Source organism: Carassius carassius, chromosome 1, assembly GCF_963082965.1.
Source record: "Carassius carassius chromosome 1, fCarCar2.1, whole genome shotgun sequence".
Taxonomy (NCBI): Eukaryota; Metazoa; Chordata; class Actinopteri; order Cypriniformes; family Cyprinidae; genus Carassius; species Carassius carassius.
This window is the reverse complement of record NC_081755.1, coordinates 22,979,131-23,000,694: the sequence shown is the minus strand read 5'-3', so window position 1 is coordinate 23,000,694 and position 21,564 is coordinate 22,979,131. Positions and strand designations below refer to the sequence as shown.

General features: G+C 37.0%; 1 protein-coding gene across 4 annotated transcripts in view; it reads right to left on the bottom strand.

The window, feature by feature from the left end:
* Positions 1-21,564, bottom strand: part of LOC132142028 (histone deacetylase 5-like) — a 106,979-nt gene that overhangs the window by 26,367 nt on the left and 59,048 nt on the right. The gene's annotated exons all lie outside the window — the stretch shown is intronic.

Below are 21,564 nucleotides of genomic sequence, written 5' to 3'. Positions count from 1 at the left end.
GGGCTTAAATGTCGAAAGGCTAGTGGATGCTGCCATCTTCTGTATCACAAGCCAGTTGGGAATTCATCCAACTGAGCCAAACCAGCTTCACCCAGGAAGCAAATCTGAGAAAAATACCAAAGTTGGTGTAAAATCAGTGTAAAAGGGCAACAGTCATGAGGAAAAAGTAACAGCCAAGGCCGGCTTTATGGTAGGGCTCTGTACTGGAGAAGAGGGCATGGCGTTATATAAACTAGTGGGGAAACCAAGGTGATGTCCTGAGGCTTGTTCTAAAAAGCAGTCCAACCAATGACTTTTTCTCCATCTCTGATATTTCCAATAACACCAGTAACCTAAAACCTGAGCTTCCCAAAGCTTCTCAGCAAATGTTTTTGGCACAGGTGATTTACTAAAAAAGGCCCTACAAACCCATCATTTCTGATTTTGTTGGCATTACTTGTTTTTCTCTCTTCACATTCTTTTTAGTTTCACTGCATTCAAGGTGGCATTAATGAGTTGTCATGGGGATAGTGATGTATTTTCTGCCTCTTGCACAAGTTTGTTTAAGCTCTCTCCAAAGGCATTCAGTCAGGGTAACAGAGCGCTCCCATTAAAGACCACCAGGTCAAAACAGTTTCCGAACCTTAGAGCGAATCAAAGTAGTGCATCTTAAAGGTGCTGGGGAACAAAAAGGGTTTGCCTCTTTCTTCAAGACCAGTTTTGAAGATCTGCTTGGCACTTTATGGATTTGCATTACGAGATTACATGGACTGCATTTCAATTCACAAACTATAGTACACATTAAAGTTACAAACATCAACAATATTGAGTAATTTTAGGAATTATCTATGAATTGCTTTCTGTAAAACATATTGTTTTGGACTGATAAATAAAGTAACTCTTTGTTAGAAAAGACTAGAAATTATGTATTTTTGTGATACTTTTTGCATCGACTTGCATGATATGTTTTATACCTATAATTGCAAACTATGATGACATTGCTAAAAATGTTATCAGTTATATTAAAAGTTTACATGTGTCATAAGTTGCATGGTTATATTTGTAGCAATAGCTAAAAATACATTGTATGGGTCAAAATTATAGATTTTTCTCTTATGCCGAAAATAATTAGCTTATTAAGTACAGCTCATGTTCCCTGAAGATACTTTGCAAATTTCCTACTTTAAACATATAAAAACTTAATTTCTGATTAGTAATATGCATTGCTAAGAACTTCATTTGGAAAACTTTAAAGGCAATTTTCCTAATATTTAAATTTTTTGCTCCCTCAGATTCCAGAAATTAAAATAGTTGTATCTCGACCAAATATTGTCATGTCCTAACAAACCATGCATCATTGGAAAGCTTATTTATTGATGAGGACGGATGATGTATATATCTCAATTAAGTTTCGTGACATGTCACATATAGGATTATTTTATGATAAATATGTAAGGTTAGGGCTGGGCGATATATCGAATATTAGCGATAATATCGGAATAATTTTGACGACAATGTACAATTTGAATATATCGGGAATATCGAATATTATCCAAAAAAGGAGCCTGTAACTGCTGACTGCTCTACGCCCCTCTACTACGAGAGCTGTAATGATAGCGGTTGCCAGATAACAAGAGTTTAAATCTCCGAATCAGAGCTCCACTGTTACAAGGATACATTTTCTGCCCGGTGTTTGCTTATTTTAAGCAATCTGGCAACCATTCGCACGTGCTCACTCCTCATTGCGGAAGAGCCGCTGACGATAATCTGAAAACACTAACAAGCTGGAATTGAGCGATCTAATGAAAGCGTGGTTCAGCCGGTCTGTGTTCTGTCGTGAGATCTCAACTGTATTGTTTGCATTTGTGATCGCAAAATAAATGCACTTACTCGACCGCTGATGTTTGAATAGAGAAACATAGGCTATGGCCATTTGGAATTACTATTGGGGAATTTCACTGATATGTTTACCAGTTTCCATAATATAGACAGAGAAAATGCAAAAGTCTTTGGTATTCATTTATATATATTTATATATTTTGACAGTTGACAGACTTGTGTTCTTAGCTTAAAAACTTGTTAAAAAAATTAAAATAAAAATACTTACCCAGTTGCATAGTTTAAATTGTGAATTGCATGCACTAAAAAGTTGACAGAATGCACTTTCTGTAACTGTTACTTAATTTGCACTGCTTCAGTTACATATTGGCCTACATGTATTCATTTAATAAAAAGCAGTAAGTGATCTCTTGGTCTAGATTTTTTAACTGCTTAAATTAGCTGTTTAATCTAAATGTTTTTTTTTTTTTTTAATGGGCAAAAGAAAATCATGTTTTATTTTTTATTATTTAAATGCAAATGCAAACATATCGAGATACATATCGAATATCGTAAAAAATTTGACAATATCGAGATATCATTTTTTTTTGTATATCGCCCAGCCCTATGTAAGGTAACAGAATAATGTAAATAATGTACTTGAACATACAGTATAACTTAACCTATAAACATAAAAGAGTTGTTGAACCCAAAACATTTTGCACTTTCATTGCACTTTTGCACTTTTTTGTGGCCTCTGTAAAATAAATCAATATTTGGAGCAAATACAGGACTTTGGGCTAGTTTTGAGAAAAAATTGGGCAGGTTTTGTTTTGAAAATAGCATTCGATTTGTTTTAGCACAGCCCTACTTCATTATTACAATGCATGTAAATTGATAAAAGAAAAATAACCAATTTGGGGCAATACTTATGCAAAAAACAGACCTTTTCACACTATAAAAACAACATTACCTAGCCATTAGTGATATAATTTTTTTTTTTCATCATAAACAATTTGAGATGGGCTAATTTAAGTCTTGCATACTATTTATGACACGATACTCTGTGAATTTGACAGCCAAACAATTCATTTTTTCAAAGGCAGTGAAGTACTTTAAATTCTTAATGTACACTAATGTAATTTTTACTTTAATGCTTAATATTGGAACCACATTTAAGACAGCACAAAGCTATACTTTGTCTCTTCAAATGCCAAAGAAACATCAGGGTGTCCTTGAGTCTGCAGGGAGCTCAAGTGTGAGGTAGAATAGCACTATGCAAGGGTCCCTCACCACTGAGAACACATTAACCCACATGTCACTCAGACTTTACCGACACCCGGCTCTCCCTCCCAACATCGGCTAAAGTTTACCAACATGCTAATGATCCGGTTTCTTTGCTGGATGCCTGGCGGAAGCGTCTGGCTTACATGAAAATCAGATTACTACCCCTTTATCAGTCAAGGCTAAATATAACCTTCCTAGCACCCTCGGGCTGATCAACTGTGTCAAGCCTTTGACGTCAGAGCTTGGCCGGTCGAGGTCGCCAGGGCTACCGCTCCTGTTACTGACCAGATGAGCTTAGCATAGATTTCCCTAGACACCTTGTAGTCTTCCAGGAGAAGAACAGGGTGCTTCCCATATATGAAGTTCAACAGTGTCTGCAACATATATCTCAAGACTTTAGCTAATGAAGCACAAGTGCTAAAATAGTGAGATTACGGGTGTATCCACATAAAATGCAGAATCTACAAGATACAAAGATGATTTTAAAGATGGGTATTGTGAAATACTAAGGCAATATGGGCTTCAGGGGCCAGATGGGCTTCTGGGCTGGACAACAGATGTTATATGAACATCTTAATGAAGACCCTAAAATAACGTATAGTTGCTGTCAAGATTTTCTTGCAATATTGTTGTACTGGTAATACAGGTAATTTTCATACATGAATTGCGTTCAAACCCAGATGCGCAACAATAACTTGACATGTGCTGACTTGGGTTAGCTATTATTTGAGGAATTCTGTTTATAACAGGCTATTAAGTTTGTACTTGAGTTTGAATTCAGAATGGGATTTGATTGTTTCAGTCACAGATTAAAGGGAAAGTTCAGCCAAAAATTTAAATTCTGTCATTAATTACTGACGCTCATGTTGTTCCAAACCCATAAGACTTTAGTTCATCTTCAGAACACAAATTAAGATATTTTTGATGAAATCCGAGAGCTTTCTGACCCTGCATATACAGGGTCTATGGATGTTAATAGTCCATTTGACATCAGTGCTTCAACCGTAACGTTATGAAGCTATGGGGATACTTTTTGTGTGCAAAGAAAACAAAAATAATGACTTTTCATTCCGAAGATGAACAAAGGTCTTAAGGGTTTGGAACGACATGAGGGTAAGTAGCTAATTAATTACAGAATTTTTATTTTTGTGTGAACTATACCTTTAAGAAAAGGTACATTTATGGTTTACACAGTTCGTTACAAAATTGTAACTTAATGGAATTATTTATGGAACACATCCCTATTTATGAGCCAGCTCTTTAAATAAATCACTCAAACCCAGTGTTGTGGGTAACTCGTTACAAAGTAACGCGTTAGAGTACTCTATTTACTTTTTTCCTGAAATGTTTAACTTAACGCGTTAGTTTCGTGCGTAAGTAATCAGTAACTTCGTTATTTTTTTTAAAAAGTAATCTGTTATTTTAAGGAAAGGAAAATCCCGACTGCAGCCTGCTTTTTGTCAGACAGTAGGCCTAGGTCTACTGTGCCACCTGCGGATGTATCAGCGGAGCCGAAGCTCTGTGATCGTAAAGTCAATGGCTGTGATACGTCTGTGCCCTGCGCCTGACCCTGTGTGTGTGTGGGGTTTTTTTTTTCGAACTCCCGGCAAGATGGCAGAGAGGACAGCGTTTGGTTTATGGACTGTGTTAAAGCGAATTTAGGCTTGTGACTGTGAGTGACACTTTAATAATAATTAGTTCGGCTATTAAGCGATTTGTCATTTGCCTGTGTGGCAGTGAAGGATTTAATTCGGTTTGTTATCATTTTTGTTTGACAGGCAGCTGTTAATTTCTGTTAGATCGTTGGCTGGCTGGTTGTTCATCATGGTTGTTCATCATTTCTAAATGGATTTAAATCTGCAAGTAAGTAAGTGTTTACAAGTAAGCATACTTGTACTTTGATAACTGCATTATTTAAAGTTAAAGAAAAATCAGGAGTTATCTTGTGGTGCTCATAATATAGCCTACAGTAGCCTAGGCAACCCGGGCTGGGTAGGTGCGAATTTTGACTAATAATATGTTCTGTGATAATAAATAAATAAAACGCCATGTGGAATAGCCTATTGCTGACTGTCTTTCCTGTTATTGTTATCCTGCAGTGTTAATTTAGTCGGATGACTGACGTTATTCATTGTCGGGAGTCACGACTTCTAGGTGCATTTAAAGGGGCCGGGGGCTGTGTCTGTCATGTGTGAGCCGCTGCAAACGGCTTTTAATTTTTGGTAACGCATGAGTACTCTAACGCGTTACTTTTATGAATAGGTAACGCTGTATCATAACTGATTACATTTAATTGATGGTAACGTTGTAACCTAACTAACTACTTTCCAAAGTAACTATACCCAACACTGCTCAAACCGATCTGAATCAGTCAAACTAATTTGAAGGTGTCCGTGTTGCAAAATTTGCATTCATTTCATGTCTGTCCATATGCTATTTTGTAAAAACAACAAAACAGAATAATAAATTAATTAATATTTAATGAATATAGAGTGAGTGGAGTAGTTCCAGAGTGTATGGAAGCAATTGATGGTTTTCAAACACTAGGTAAATGAATCAATAAACAAAAAATTCTGGTGAATGAACATATCAATGTACCTATCACTGTGAAACATTCCTTAGACTCTCACTCGATAGCTCTAATAATACTGAAACTTGGTTACAGCCATTAAATGTTTTCTTAACATGTTTGTTCACAGTCTAGCGTGTACGCAGCAGCACCACAGATCAGTAATCAGTCCAAACACAACATCTATGTGACAGACTCCCACATCCCTACGGAAAACTCCTTTGAGGTGATAATTAGCAAGCATAAGGACTATTAAAGACAACCTTCCTATCAACTCCTTCCTGTCCAACAAAAGAAAACGGCAATTCCGTCACAGCTAATGTCTATTCTTTTTCAAACTTCTAGTCCATTTTAAATATCACCCGCCTCCAAATTGGTAGTTACTCATCAAGGACCTGTTTTTAAGTTGAGGAGATGAAAAACACATGAAGGACAAAAAAAGAAAAGGGGGAGGTACTCTGGGACTGGAGTCTTCAAGGAAGTCCTCAGTGTGGAGGTTGGGCAGACTGAGGGGGTTTCCAGGCAATTTCCCTCGGAGAGCTCTTACCAGAGTGGAGACTCGACTGATTACTGTAGCGCCCACACACAGTGCACATACAAAAACTTGCAGACTGATATAAACAGAGTGATGTGTACTGTAAAGTATCATATAATCAGTATTTCTGTCTTGTTTTCTGGTCAAAATGGGTTGTATAAAAGTTACTTGAGATGCAAAACTATCTACGTGGTGAATTTTTTTTTAATGGGAAATAAGAATTTTTTTTTTGGTCTAAATATATACATACATATATATATATATATATAGATAAAAATACTAAACCAGTTCTTCTACAAGTACACAATATATATATACACAATTATAATATATTTACATACAGTATGAAAAATTTATAATCATCCTTTAGAGATTTGCTAAATATTTCATTTTAATTAAATTATTAATGCTTTTGAGATTGCATTCGAGTGTTAGATGACAGAAAAGATCATCTAAATGTACAATGAGCATGCACAATTAAATACTCAATAGATAAATAGATTGCCTGAAAACATTTTTCAATTAATTTGTGCACAAATACATATACACATCTTTCCATGTTGTATTACAGTGTATCAGGGTTTTATTTTGCAGGGGTTTTTTTGTTTTCACAGGTTATGCATAAATGAGGAAAATGGTGATCGTGTCCCAAGGGAATGGCATAAAAAAGCAAAAAACATTTCTGCAGTGGCACTTACCATGTATTAAAAACGAGGTAAGAGCATTGTAACCTGACAGGATGAAAATAGAAGAGTGAGACAGAGAGAGGCACCTCCTCATTAAAAATAAAAGAAGGTTTTGCATAAGCTATGGGTGAGGTTGGGTGAGCGAGAGAGAAGAGGACAGGAACGAGAGAGGACAGACAGAGTAAAACTGGGTGATGTTATTTGGACAAAAAGCCAGGCAGGACTAATCAATGGCGTGTCTGGAAGAGGGCCAGAGAATGCTTGAGTAGCCAGATTTACCTTTCATCAGATTATATTGTACTCCCTGGATTATGCTAATCGCCTGCTGGAAGGACTAGAAATAGCTTTCTCTCACTCGACGTCACTGACGTTAAGAGCAAGGTGCCAGTGTGTGTGTACTATATATGTGTGTGTTTATCTACACTCCATCTCCTTATGCAGCAGTTAGCTAAAGTTTGTTTATAAGCGGTTGTAAATCACGATTCCCAGCTCAGTTATGTCTGAATCTGACAGTAAGCTTACAGCACACAGTACTGTTTGGAATCGCAACACCCTGTCTAGATCGAGAGTGCATATGCGCAACGTGTCAAAAGTAAAATGTTTCCATTAGAAACAGGGAGTCTGACTACAATGGAAGTGGCCGGTGCAGTGCATCGAAACGGCAAGTACTTACAAAATTAAAACAAATGTACTACTAGCATCTAGGGCTGTCAACGAATATTCTAAATTCGAATATGTATTCGAATAGTTTTAAAAAAAACGAATTTCGAAGGTGAAAATTAATCTTCGAATAAAAAAAAATGTGGAAAAAAAGGCCCGCGGTAGTAGAGGCGTGGTTGTCTGATTTGCGAGTAGGTGAGTGGGTGCGCTAGCGCGCCTGAGGGTTCAGGGACAGGTCACAGCCTCACAGGAGTCGCACTGTCTGGCACAGCATCACTGCTGAAAGTTGACGCATCTTCATGGAAGATACCAGCAAGTGCAGAGCCCAACTCGACCGCAGCAGAGAAAATGAGGTGAAATTGTTGACCCGCGAGATAAAGTTGTATGCAAGCTATTTAAGATACAGTTAGCAGTTAGCATACCATTTGACCACTAGCAACATGAGGTCACATCTCAAAAATGTGCACCCAAATGAGCATGGCATAATGTGTGAAACTCCAGCTAAACAGTCACGTCTTGACACTTAACGTTACTTTGCATCGCTCGCCGCAAGCACTTTGTCTGCAACACGACAAGAGGCCATAACGGATAAAATAATTTTGTTCATTTGTAAGGACATGAGACCGATCAGTATCGCGGATGGGGCACGCTTCGGGGAGTTCTGTCAAGCAATGGATCCGAGGTTTGATTATTTATCGTTTCATGTCAAGGAAAAGTTCCATGTTTACCACAGCACAGCTCGCTCGGAGCATTCGATGTCAGTTCTATATGCTGTAAAACTTCAATTAATATTACTTATATGTGTTTCAATCACTGAATGAAGCCTGCTATATTTGGGACAACAGTCGCGACCTTAAATTGCTTGCACAAAAATGTGTTTGTTCATTTAAACCATTATGCGCAGAGAACGTGAGGGTGAGAGAGAGCGTGAGGTCTGCAGTCTTGGCCATTAGTTGATTTCCTTGTTTTTGTGTAGGTAATTCGTTGTCATATATGTTTAAACTTAAATAGACTATCTATACAAGTAGTTATGTCTCTTTTTATTATTTTTGCCTGTTATTGACGTAATGCGCGTCATTGACAACATGCGCAACCAGATGTTCGAATAGTTCGAATATTCGTGTATTTTTTAGAGGGAATATTCGAACGTCAATTTTGAGCAATTTTGACAGCCCTACTAGCATCTTCAGATTCATCGTCTCACATTTTTTGTCTCGTTTTGGAGGCATACTCCATCGACACATCTCGTTTTTTAAAAATTAAATAAATAGTGATTTGATTTTAAAGAAAGAAATTACAGAATTTTACATCTCATGAGGAATAACAGTAAATTTTATAATGGTTACTCTTCTTAAATGAGTCTCGATGAGGTATGTGGCCGACAAATGCCACCCCTAGAGGACACAGCCCCCTGAATGAGGCAATTATCTATTGTTTTTTCCCCTTTTTTAAAAAAAAAGAAATAAATAAAATATTTTAGTTATTTTACACCTCATTATCAGTGCCATTTCCACCATGAACAATTGCTGATTTCATGTTAATAAACATAGTAAATGAAGTAAAACCTCCAATAATAAATAATTATTATTTATTAATAACAACAACAACAACAATACTTATTATTATAATTATTATCATTAATATTATTATAATTGAGCTATCTGATCTATTTTAGCTGGAATGACTCTGGCCCACTTCCAGACACAAGAAAACAAATAAATAAATAAACGTTATTTTTATAATATAATATTATTATAAGCATTATTATTATTATAGCATTAACATTACTTTAATAAAGTAATAAAATTAGTAATATAGTAATAAAATTACAATATATATATAATTTAATAAATCTTTAAAAATAATCGTATTTTTCATGTGATGGATGATCTGTTCTTTGTTTCTATCATTGAAGATCTTCTATACAGGTGAAAAATTCTGCAGACAAAAGCGGTCTGTAAATCTATCCATTCTCATTCTGAGGTTCAAGATGCCCATTTCCTCTTGCCTACACCTGCTTCCACAATCACAGCAGACAAGCATCTGGAGAGTCAGCTTATGGGAAGTTGTGTATCACACTAAGGAATTCTCTTTTAACATTTTGGTCAAAACAAAGAAATCCGAAGAAGAAATCATACTGCCTTTTCTCTTGTCTTTTTCAGGCTATGTATTGAAATAGCTGCCCCATTTCCACCGTAGCAGGGGGTCTTTCCTGGCTTCAAACACCTCCCCCCTGTCTTTCTCGCTTTCCTCTACATCTTCGCCTCCTCCTCATCCTCCCCGGCCCACGTCCTCCCCTTCACTCCCAGAAGAGATTAAACACAAGCAGCGACAGAACACAGTCTGCCTGCGAAAAGCGCAGTTATAAATAGCCCTGGATTAATAATGCTCTGGGGGAGCGGAGAGGGGAGGTGGGGGGTGGGGGATGGGGGGCACGCTGTGCTTTTAAAAGTGCGCAAATCTATTTTAGGATGCTACATTTCCAGGCGGCTCTCTGTGCATCTTTCTCTCGCACACTGCTCGCTCTTTCCCACCTTGCTATAGACATTGGTAATAATCGCAGTGTACAGTTTCTTTACAAAGATGGCCTTTGACCTGCAGACTCTCATGAAAATCATGATGACAGCCTATCAATAATCTGATAAAAGGTCTGCCCAGGGAGTGCAAGAATGGACAATCCATAGATGTTAACTCATGTGCTTTGTTCCAAACTAGATAATATTCTTACAATGAAGCTGAAACACTGAAACATTTTTAAGGATAACTCTCCAGTGAAAAACGTAGCATGTGTTTAAAAGTGTTTAAGCTGACATCTAACCGCTATATCCTTAGAGACGTCGTCCCTCATGGAAGCAACAACCTAACGCTCTCCTCTCCTCTCCTCTCCTCTCTCCCAAAGGGCTGTCCTTTTGTTTTCAGAGCTCAGTTGAAAGAGAAACTTACAGCTGACACAATTTGCTGACACTATTTCCTGCTTTCATTCCAGCCAGGGGAGCTTTATTTTAGCAGTTAGTCCAAAGCCCTGTTGTGCAGAGACAAAGAAAGACGATGACAAAGAGGAATAGATGCACAGAAAAAGAAAACGAGAAGGGAAGCTCCAATGCGTGTGTGTGTGTGTATTAATGCTGTCAAAATTAGTGTTAATGCAGGCAGTTAATTTTTCTAGTTTAACGGTGCTAACAAATATACTTTATGTTGTTTCAACATCAATTTGAAGAATGAATGTGAAATGAGTACAATATAAAAGTATAAGTAAAAACTTTAATGTTAGGTGAGATGTGTTGCGATTAATCGCGATTAATGTCAGGAAAAAAAAGTATCGACTTACAGCACTAAAATGTATATTTTTATTCTAATTAATTACATGGTGTGTTGATTAATTAATCTAATTAATCACAAAATAAATAAGGATTATTTGAAGAAGAGGATTTTTTCCCAAATAGGCATTTTTTTTGTAACATTACAAGTTAGGTGACTGCCGCAAACTGCAAGGATCAATTTATTGCATCCCTGCTAAATAAAAACACAATTTTTTTTTTTTTTTAAGGTATGGAAATGTTTTTAAATGTGTAAATTATTTAAATTTGACATGTTTTTAAATGTTGAAATATATTCGAATAATAATTCTATATACATATAAGGAGAAAAAGTGAGCAGGAGAAGTACGTAGGACACTGAGGTAGGACCTCAAGGACAGTCATTAATAAATGTGCCTGCACTTTCCTCAGACTCTCTGTTGGTAAGCTTTGGGACACAGCAGTTAATCATGGGACGTGTTTCCCCAGCACAGAAACAAACTAGAGGCTGAGAAGGTGCAGACCTGTGATATATTAAAACAGAGACCGTACACACACACACACACACACAACACACACACAGACCTGCGGTAAGAACGAGATAAATTTGTACTATAAACCAACAATCTTCAGGACAGAATGGGAAAAAAGCTAAATGTATTAGGAGTCCATGGTGGTTTGCCTTCAAATAAAAGCTGTCAGTGGAAACCACGGCAATGAGCAAATAATCGCTGTAAGAAAAAGTTGCAATCAATCAATTAAGGCTTTAGTGCAAGGGTGACGTTTTCCGAACCAACAGGACTGATTGCTTTTCCCTTAAATGTGCTTCATTTTTATAAATAGTTTGCGGTTCCATATTGATTTTACAGCTTTTCTTTTTTACTGAAACGAGCTCCTGCATCCGTAGCCTCCCTGGAGGAACCATTTATTATTTGAGCTCTACAGGCGCTTTCTACCAACCCCCCAGTTTTAAAGTCTATTTTGCAGAGAGCCCAGCTTACGTCATGGTTATTTTCTTTAGCAACGGTACACCAGCTACGCTTCAGAGAAACGAGGGGGAGAGATGGAAAGGCAGAGAGAGAGAGAAAAAAGCATGAATATTGCTTTCCAGAAATAGCGCACAGCGACGTGCGGTAGGCTGCCCTGTCAAATTGGTTCTGCATCCTCTCCTTGTTAACGGCACAAAGATGAACGAGCGCGAGGGAACTCGCAGAGAGAGAGAGAATCAAATGGAGTCGGTCAGATCCAGTCAGATGGTTTGGCGACATTGCCACCGAAAGGGAGAAAAAAAAGATGTGCAGGAAAGCTGGGTGATATTTACATCCTTTGGAAGAGCTTCTTGGCAGCTTAGACTTAGGGTTTCAAGCTGGTAAGAGAGAGTTACAAATAGCCAGTGTGATTTATGTGCCCCAGGAACCTCCGATGCCTTGGCAGGCCTAAAGGAGGGGTAGATCCCCTCGCTCAGGGAAAACAAGAAACCAGCAGTTCTTTGGTGGAAGCCCAAAAAAAGAGAAAAAAAGAAAGAGAGGGCTTGTGCATGGCATGATGTTCATTCATAACAACTCGATCTATAAGACACTCGCATGATGACGTCAATTAAAGTGGATGAGGACACTGTTGGAAGTCAACAGCGTTTATCGGCTAATGCATGTCGATTCGTTCACGTCATGCACACTGAATGGTGCTGTTCTCTATTGGAGCAAAGAGAACAGAGCTTTTTATTTTTATTGTTGGCCTTTTAATTATTTATGAAACAGTTGAGAGAAGAGAAGAAATGATGGGAAAAGAGGGGCTAACGGTATTGGGATATCACTCCAATTTGAGCACATGGACTAATTGCTAGATTTTATTTTTATTCCTACTTGCATAGTGGCTAGTTTTACTAGTAGACTAGTTAAAGCTGCCATGGCTGATAGATAGATACCAATAAATAAATGTTAATAAAAAAATTATATCAGCAATAATTTTAGCTTCACAAGCGGATATTTGGGATATCTAAAAAAAGCTATTACCTTTAAACGGTGTTATTAAATTATTAATTTAAAATAGTTTTAAATTTACCTTGAATATTAAATCATGACAAAGAACATCTAAATGTAACGAAAATAATTAAGGAAGCTGTGATATTTATTTTTCAGGATTCTGTGATGAACAGCATTCATTGGAAATAGAATAAAATTTATTCACAGTCACTCTGGATCATTTTAATGCATGTGTGCTAAATGAAAGTATTAATGTCTTTAAAAAATTAAACTAAATTTGTTAATAATTTAGTGTTACAAAATTAAACTTAGCAGAGTTAAAAACTTTATGAACTAAGTTAAAAATAAGTGAAACGAAATGAGAATGGACAATTAAATATCCAATGCTGGCTATGGATCAGTCAATATTGAAATTGTAATCATGCATGCATTTTTACATGTAAATTACCTTTGCTATCTAACGGTCAACTAATATTATGAATTCATAAAAATATTTTAAAAGACTTATTTTAAATAACACTATTAAATGTAATATTCAGCAAATCTATTAGGGCTGCACGATTAATCGAAAGCAATAAATCGCGATTGTCAAGCGCATTTAGTCAGTAAAGCCGGTTCTGTGATTAGTAGTAAATCTCCAGCACGTGCTTTCAGATGGAGCAGCATTTACTACACAGAGCTGTAGTTCTCTGACAAGCTACGCAAAATCGCGTTCATAATCGCAGACGATATAATCTTAGGATTATGAAATCAACGAAATCATTCACGATAAAGACAGCTGTTTGCGTATCTTCTCAGTGAACTACGGCTCTGTGTAGTAAATGCTGCTCCATCTGAGAGCATGTGAAAATGACGTGACATGACATTCAGCCAAGGATGGTGACCCATACTCAGAATTTGTGCTCTGCATTTAACCATTCCAAAGTGCACACACACAGAGCAGTGAACACACACACACACACACTGTGAACACACACCCGGAGCAGTGGGGAGCCATTTTTATGCTGCGGCGCCTGGGGAGCAGTTGGGGGTTCAAAGCCTTGCTCAAGGGCACCTAAGTCGTGGTATTGCCGGCCCGAGATTCAAACCCACAACCCTAGGGTTAGAGGTCAAACTCTATAACCACTAGGCCATGACTTCCCCCGTAAAGGCCACGACTTCCCCCGTAAATACCACATTTAATAACGTTTTTACTCCAAATTCACTTCATAACGTCAGGCAAGTGTTTGAAATAAATCCTTCTGTGAGATTATGTGGCTTCCTAAACAGAATAATTAAGGCACACAATATTCCATTGTATTTTAAGCAGTGATAAAGATTGTCGATAAGCATTTCATTATTGATATACTTTGATGAAGATTATTATAATAAGAACTGATAAACAATATATTGCCGTAGTCGTGTGTTAATTAGTCACGTAGAATAAATGAAAGCAGTTAAATCTTCTGTTTATTCAGCTGCAGCGAATTAGGCATTTACTGGATTTCTTAAACAGGGGATATTTGGATTTTCAGCGCGAGAGCGCCCTCTGGCCTTTGAATGGAGATTTACTACTGATCACAGAACTGCGCTACACTGAAAGATACGCATGACAATTGCAGCTTTTGCCTAATTGCGATTTATTGCCTTTGCGATTTAGATTCAATTAATTGTGCAGCCCTAAAATCTATTCAGCAAAACTACTGCCATTTACCTGTTTATTGGTATCGGTAGTGGCAGAACTATTGCCAAAAATTGGTGCAACCCCAAACGTATGAACTAATACGACATCTGACTCCATTGTTCTTTGTAGGCATCACATGGCACTAAGCTTGGCCCACCAACTCAATTTCCCATCACCCCCCTTCCCCATTAGCCTCAAAACAGTGTCCTATTCAACAGCGAAACCTCGACCAATCATACCGTGAGCTGCGTATGCCCAACCGCCATTCCTTAGGGCTGTAGTTCAAATGGGACAACCTTTCATGAGCAGGGAAAAAAAGCAGAGAAGAAGAAGAAGCCGCATGCAAAGCATAAACATTCAGACGATGAAATGTCATCGCTTAGTAGCAGGCTGAGTGCCGGCCACTGTTTACAGGTTCTATAAATGCACCAGCATTGACGTCAAACGCTTGCATGAGAGGAATGTTGTTTTCTGGGTTAACTTCAATGTGTGGTGCGGAATTTATTTCACACCACTTTTTAGAAAGAAGCATAGAGGGGGTCGCAGGGTGTATTCCATCAGAAAGAGAGGGATTTTTTTCTTCAAAAAAGAAGTGAAATATATATTAAGGAGAAATGGTGAAATGATTTTTTTATTAATAATATTATTGATTTATTTTCAAACACTGGTAGCAGGACTTTTACTACGCTATTTTGAGAGCATTTTGTGGTTGATGGGGGAAAAACTCCTCCAGAACCAGAACCTTCAGAAATTATCATTTAATTGACCATTTACATTATTCCAGTTTAGTCTCAAGACCAGAGAAACAGGTGGCTCACAAAAGGACCATTCCTGAGAGAATGCCACCAAAATAATCAGTTTCAGTGACTTCTCTGAAATGAACTGCTTCTGGTAGGTGCAAAAATTCACCCACAACAGCCCGATTTCCCACAGCACTTTCGTTTTTTTTTATAAACCCTTTCACAACACTAGCATTTCGGAGACTGGCAGTTGGGAAAGCCAGAGCAGGAACTAGATCTTTGAATAGGAGCCTCTACTCTACACAGCTCCTGAGGGGTTTGATGGCATGTGTCGTAGAAAGGTTATTCCTTTTCTTATGAAACTATTTCCAGTTAAGGATATTAAAAGATATCAGGAATTTAAAGTCATGGGTCATTTGGCAAGAAGCAAGAACAACAAAATGAACTGCATGTATCTTTGAACAGTCTGGACCATGCCTTCTGCTGGAGGTAGGCCTAAATGAAAAAGTGGCAAAGTCATTATTCACTAGCAGAATATGAAATAAACCATGGCTGGCGCATGAAATAAAAAGTTGGCGGCGCTTGCCACTAGAGCCCTGGCATCGTTCGTCAAAGATGAAAAGCATATCCACAGACAGGTTAAATAATAGAGAGCACCTTTCCTGCAAAATCTTATAGTACAAATGACTGAAACTGAGAATCGAAACACATTAGATAGAAATACTGGATGTGGCAGGCCTACACATACAGCAGCCAAAAATTCTAAACCATTGTTTTATGTGAATGTGGGCACATCGCTGCCATTTTTGAGTGTGCATCGATGGCGCCAAGGTAGAAGTTTGGAGGCCACACAACTTTTTTCACATCACTTACATAATTTTACATTAAATGCACCTACCAACCCAGAACACGTGAAAAAGATTTACCCTAAAAAATATTTTTTGATAAGCCTTTCTCTGCAAACTTGAGGAAAATATGAGCAGTTTAGATTTCGCTCCCCCCGTGACGTAGAAATGGGATCTTCTTATAATATCACTGTGGGTTAATCCACACGTTTCCACCTACAGCATCACCATCGTGTTTTCGCAAGCGACAACGTTGTACAAGTTCTAACGGCATAGCGAAAGTTTGAGCAAAGCATGCTAACTGTTCTGTCTTTGGCTGCACAGACGATTCCTAGCCTCAGAGGAGGCAAGAGAAAAGTGGATTTATTGATTTATTTACTGTATATTGCTGCTGCCACACAGATCTAATATAAACATGTAATTTCTTTCCAAGTTGTTTACGTTCACAGACATAACCAACTGTTTTTGTAACTCGTGTGTATTTGACAGTTTAAGCTCTATAAGACATGAAAGAGAACTTAGTTTAGTACTTATATGCCATGTGGCAGCCATTTTCTTTGAAAAAAAAAAAAAGAAAACCCTATAGGCTATCAGAAGTTTAAACTAATATGGTTCAAAATGCATTTCAGTGCAATAGACATGATAATCAAAACCAAACAGATGGTTTTTTTATCAGAGTACCTGACTTACGAGCTGTAAAGACACAGTCCTATTCTGGAAAAGGGGTGGGGAGGAGCAGCTCATTTGCATTTAAAGAGACCTGTTTTATTAAAGCAGCCTGTTTATGCTTCCACTCCACACAGCCATTTTCAACGACAAATAATCTGTGGGCTATTTTGAGCTGAAACTACAGTGACACATTCTTGGGACACTTATAATACATTTTGTAAAAAGGGGCAAAGTAGGTCTCCTTTTTAAAAAAAAAAAAAATGAAGAAACAATTAAAGCCTAAGCCACATACAATTAAATTAATAATAAAATCAATTATAAACATTGAACTTCCTAATTGTTCCATTTGCACAGCATATTAATTGAATATTTAAAATTTCATCAGCTGCTGACTTTCATTCTCCAGTTTGTTCTCTCCCTATTAAAAGTAAAAGTAAGAGTAAATGAGGATTAAATGGGCAAATAAATTACAATGGAATTACACCGATGTGGCACTTTTGACTGACAGTAGGCCGTAAGGAATCACCCAGAAACCACCTAGGGATGCACTAGCAAACATCTCAAACACTCTCCCAACAATGATATCAAGAACAGACTTGCTGTAAAGCGAGCTCACCACTCACCAAATTTATACATAACGTCGTCTACAATAATATCTTGCCTCCAAAAATATCCCTGAGCACCATAATAGGAATATCCTATACTAAAACCCAATAATAGATGATAGTAAAATGAGACCAGTGAGATATTATTAGTTTGTGTGTAGTATAGAAACAGAACAGCTTGGTGTATATACATCTTCTATTTCCACTAGGCTGCACAATGTTCTCTGTCTAAACTGAATGTCTCAAATGTCCACTATGATCTCCTGATAACAAACTACTGCTGCAGTCCATTTTAATATTCATTGTTTTCCATGTTGAGCATATTTTTCTCATTTTTGCGTCATCCTCCCATTGTTGTCGATGAGGCACTTTTGTAACCTGTCAAATGAACGCCTACACGAATGCAACATCGATAACTGCAAGACAAGAAAGAGCACCAGAAAAACAACTGATCATTTGAATCATACACTGAATCAGTGTCTGAATCATTGATTGACTTACTCATGTTTGTTTCATTTAGATCGTCTGTCAACCACGACATCAAGTACACTGCAGTTTGAGAATAGACCTCAAAGTAGGTGTTGAAAGGCCATAAAGTGGGTGGGGCTGATGCATTCCCTATAGTGCCCTATAAAAGCTCCAGTTGCCATTCAAGACATGGGGGTGAAAACATAGGCCTGTAAACAGCCACGACATGCCTGGTGCTTATTATAGCACGGGGCATCACTGGGGAGACATAGATGACTAGCTGTGGTGGGAACGATACGGCTAAATTTAGAGGAGCTCTTAATTTCAGTGACTATAAGAAGTAGGCAAATTTGGTATGTAAATTATTGTTCAAGAATAAAAAGCTTTTAACTTTACCTTACACTTGTACTTTAAAAGTCAGAATTCTCCCTATGTATTATTTCTGCAATTATTTGTAAAAAAAAACAAGTTGTTCTGAAACCATTTTCATTGTAGTCAACCCATCTTACTTTTTAGCTCCTCCACTCCAACCATTCTGAAGCATAAATGAAAGCATTAGTAAGAATGTGTTAAAAACTACATACCCACATGTTTTCCAGTAATAGAGTGTTTTATTCATGTGGCTACATTATAGCTGCATCGCTGCATAAATGTTTAATATCAAGTGCAACTTGTTGCTACCATTGTATTGTGTGTTTCACATAGACTCTAACAGGGTTTTTTTTACATGACCATCGATTGGCAACATTTTCCAGTGCCAAATGGCAGCATGGCCATGCATCACAATTCCAGACTGTTTGGCTAAATCCATTAGCTAGTTTTGGCATATAATTCAGCTGCCACATGCATGCCCAACACGCCACCCAGTATCATTGATGTAGCTCTGTTTGCATGTCCCCATTTCTCACCCAAAAATATTGACATTGCCGCATTGACATTTAGGAAATTTGCCAGAGATATTAACATGTGCTTTATGAGAGTAACATAAATAAATGACATAATATCTAAAGCATCTAATGAGTGTAGGTGAGCCGGGGGACCACCAGCATCAGGATGTTACATCTTTATGTCAAAGCCATGCCATTGATTTCTAAATCCGCACCCGATTCAATGCATTTATGCAATGTTTCGTCTCCAGTGTTACAAGTTTCTGTCACTTATTTGAAAGATACTGTTATTTGCTTTTGTTTGAAGTGATTGACACAAAACAACCTGCTATTAAAGTCTCCATTTCTGCAACGCAGTTTAAGAACAGACCACAGAACAAAGGAGGTTCAATTGTTTGAATTTCTTTCCAATCACAGCCGTTTAATCTTAGCAGGGGTTTTTCTTCCTTTTGAATTCAACTGTTTAATGTGTCATTCTAAAGTGTTCTTTTGTTCTCTAGAGCCGTTTTACAGTCACATATTTTCAGTCAGAATAAAGCTCTGACAACGGTCAGTCGTCAAATCTGCAATCCATCTAATCCATAATGATTCGGCATGATGTTGCTAGGCTTTTTCCATTACATAACGCAGGTATAATTAATTAAAAACCTCCTCAGGGACTATCGACTTTTAATGATTCAATCCCAGTTCAGCAAGTTTAGAAGATCAGCTCAGCTCAGCTCATCCAGTAAATTCGTGTTAACTTGCAGAATCTGCAAAGAAATGTCCCGAAGTCATTTGACATCAATCATAAAAAGGCGCACTATTTTTTTTATTTTTTTTTTACTAATATCAAAATATTTGTTTGTAGAGTTTGCAAATCCAAAAGTGTCTGCTTGAACAAGATCACCAACACAGATGAATGTCCTACAGCTGCTAGACATATGTCTAAACGAACAATTATTGTGCAAACCCCGACGCTACCTATATATTGTGTTGCATAATCAGGACGCATGCTGTACATGATGTGTTACAGCAGATGTGGATGTGTCATGTTTCCTTTGGGACAATTAAACATGTCAGCACTCTACTGTACACTAGTGCTGAAGAGCAAATAACAATGACACATGCTAAAATGCCTAGTATGTTTTGTTAAAGGAGAAGGTTCTACTTCTTGGATGTTTTTTGTCTAGTCCTAGTATAAAAAATCATTAAGGAATTTTATTGGATTCTAATCCTCATCATACTTTGGAACCAAGTAGGGGTGGTCGATATCTTATTTGCAATAAACCAGTAAAAATTCACCCCACGATAAGAATTAGTCTTCCCGCAATAATTACAATAAAGTTTAGTTTGCCTGCATATTTTGGTGCACGACAGTGCAGAGCGACATCGTGGAAGGCGGACATGAGTTTATCGCTAAACGAGGAGTTCCTTCTACAATCTGGAACTGGTTTGGTTAGGGCTGTACAGTGCACAAAAAATTGGTCTGAATAAATGTACTACAGCAGCATGTGTGTGATACATTTTTGCATGTGTATGGGCCTGTTTACAAACCCGTTGTTCAACAAAAATATAATTTATTGATGCTTAATTAACTTAGTTGAATGTTTGAAATAACTTCTTTTTGTGACAAGAAGTGGTTTCATATTACAGATGGATAGTATTATATACTGTACAGTGATAAAGGCTATGTCAATTAGCATTGCATTATAAATATACTTTATAAAACATACACAGGTAAACCATATATTTTGTGCAATTGCATGTTTATTGTCTTCAAGTTTCATCAGTTAAAATCTCCATTGTGTGTTTTATTCAGCGATAACGGGATGCCATTGATTTTACTTATGCCGATGCATATGTGGAGTTTCTGTGGAGAATGATTATATTTCTTTATCACAGACAATATAAATTTAATTTTACAATATAATTTTATATTGGAATATTTATATTTTAAACCGTAATAATATTTTACTATATTAACGTTTCAATTTTATTTTTGATCAAATAAATGCAGCCTAGGTGAAAATCTGACTAAAATAAATAATAAAAATAAAAAATCCTACTGACTCCAAGCATTTGAACAGTAGGGCACGTGGGGAAATTAACATTAACTAATTAATAATTGCTGTAGAAGTATTATTCATTGTTAGTTCATAATACCTAATGCATTAAGTGGTGTAAACAAATATACGTGTTACAAAAATAACTCCCAACAAAATAACACTATCAGTGGAATAAAACAGTTCAGGATTTTAAAATTCCTATTCCTTGCCTTTAACTGACATTATCAAGATATTATTCCAATACAAAAACAAAAAATCTGTTAATTCAGTAGGAGCTTACAGGAACCTTAAAGAGGATTTTTATTTGATCCTTCAGGATTGATTCCAAATAGAACTGGAAATTCTAATGAGAATCATGTTAACATTCCTTTAGGATTTTGTGAGATTATGCTCTCAGGGTACTGACTACATGATCATGGTACATGCCGTGAAAAAGTTGTGAACAACAGCCTATTTTCACAAGAGGGGTTTTTAAAAGATAAGTGAAGGATTCAATATAAAAAGAGTATGTTTTGTTAATATGTCAAAGACAAGGAAAAAACCAATAAATACAAAATAAATTGTCTCCACTAGGGCTGGGCAAAAAAAAAGATTTTTCAAATGACGTCAATTTGATATCGATTCTTCAAAAGCCGTCAATCAATCTTTTCTGATATTTATTTCAGCAAACATTTAAAAGAAGATCTGATTAATGTGAATCTTTTCAATAGTCTTCTCCACTAGATTTCACTCTCTTATTTACCTTGCATGATGTCACAACAGAAAGCCTGTCACTCATTCAGTGCTTATCTTGGCGGAGATACTGTTGACAAGAACCAAGAACAAAG